At 50.8% G+C, this 1,779-nt stretch overlaps 1 protein-coding gene across 1 annotated transcript in view; it reads left to right on the plus strand.

The window, feature by feature from the left end:
• CARD10 (caspase recruitment domain family, member 10) overlaps positions 1–1,779 on the plus strand; it is a 27,811-nt gene that overhangs the window by 3,222 nt on the left and 22,810 nt on the right. The gene's annotated exons all lie outside the window — the stretch shown is intronic.

Raw genomic sequence — 1,779 nt, forward strand, 5'->3', positions numbered from 1 at the left:
TACTATAAGTTTGCCTTAATGTATAATTTATGTTTAGAGCTTTTCTGCTCCAAAATTAACAAAGGTGTTGCAGATGGATCTGAACAGAGCACCTGATCGTGCCTGGCTTGGCAGCTTCTGTCGTCACCTCCCATGTACAGGTGTGTGGCGGCTGGGATTTAATACCCTGTTTTATGAGGTGCAAATTTAATGAGCGGTTATTTCTAAGCAACATATAAACTGAAGGAACGAACGCTATAATTTTGTGCTCAGTGTGTTTGTGCACCGGGATTAAATGCATCCGTATTTCCTGTTGCTCGTCGGAGACTCCCAGGTGTCCTGTCCTCTGAGCTCATCAGGGAAGCCGGCCGGCCAGGGGTCAGGCAGAAGGGCCTGGTGTGTGGCTGCGGTTTGCTGAGAGGGTGTGACCACAGTTGTCCTTGTAACGAGCTGTCTTTCTCTGGCTATTCACAAAGCATGTTTTGTGAGTGGAAAGGAATGTGGGAGTCATGAATTTCTTTTTGAGTCTCTTGCGGAGGAGGAGGAGTGGACTGTTAATTTGTGGAATTGCCTGACCCAGCCTCCAGACCCGTGTGTGTGTGTGTGTGTGTGTGTGTGTGTGTGTGTGTGTGGTGGGGGTGCCATTCTAACCTCTCAAGGCTGGGGCACTAAGCAAGTCATTTTCCAAGAGAGGCCAGGGGACTCCTGGGGCACCAAATATTGCATGCCTGACTATGGCACCAGAAGTCATTGTGACCTTTTCCCAACAATGACTTCATTTTATAGCCTGCCACCTGCTGCCACTCTTGTCACTGTCTGGCCACCTCAGACCCCACATGCGTCACAGCTGGCTGAGTGCACTCATAGTCCAGCAAACTGACCATGCACGTCTGCTCCCAGCTTGGTGGTCACCCCACAGCTGCCCACTCACCACACCGGGCCAACTTCTGTCTGCACACTCCGAACTGGTGATCGATCAGGGGCATGGGATTTTATTTAACGCTGTGAAGACAGCCACGGTCACACTGTGGCAGCTCTGTAGCCTGCCTTTCACAGTTTAGAGGCCTCTGTCCACTTGCTGTCCTGTTTAATTCTTGCAACACCTTTGGAAGGCAAATGATGAGGCCAGGAGATCGACTGGGCCCATTTTACTGATGAGGAGACTGAGGCCCAGAGGAGGTAAGTGACTTGCTCAGGATGACAGAGCCCAGAAGTAGCAAAATTGAAACTTGAAGCCTGGACATGGAGCTCTTGAGGGAGGATGAACCAAAAGCCAAATCTTCTGGAGTAGAGGCTCTCTTAGGAATTCCTTTCAGGGTGGACCGGACTAAGTCTGTTCACTGAGAGTATGTTGAGGTGAGATGTTGGCTTATAGGGGGAGCGTCTGGTTCCTGGGCTGGATGAGACCCTCAACTCTTAAAACCATTGTCCTCTCCTCTCCCCTCACACCCCAGGTACAGATGAGAAGATTGAGGCACAGAGAGGGACCATGACTTGTCCAGGGTCACACTGAGCTAGAGACGGAGCTGGAGTCTGACCCTGTTTTTGTTTTTTGTTTTTTTTCTCCTTCTTCTTTCTTCTTTCTTCCTTCTTCCTTCTTTCCTCCTCCTCCTCCTCCAGCCTCCTCTCCCCTCCTTCCCCCTCCTCCTTCTCCTTCTCCTCCTTCTCCCTCCTTCCCCTCCTCCTCCCTCCTTCCCCTCTTCCTCCCTCCTTCCCCTCCCTCTTCCTCCTCCCTTCTCCTCCTCCCTCCTTCTTTCTTTTTCTTCTCTCTTTTTTTTTTGAGACAGGGTCTCGCTCTGT

This window comes from Mandrillus leucophaeus, unplaced genomic scaffold (assembly GCF_000951045.1).
Source record: "Mandrillus leucophaeus isolate KB7577 unplaced genomic scaffold, Mleu.le_1.0 Scaffold2, whole genome shotgun sequence".
Lineage (NCBI taxonomy): Eukaryota > Metazoa > Chordata > Mammalia > Primates > Cercopithecidae > Mandrillus > Mandrillus leucophaeus.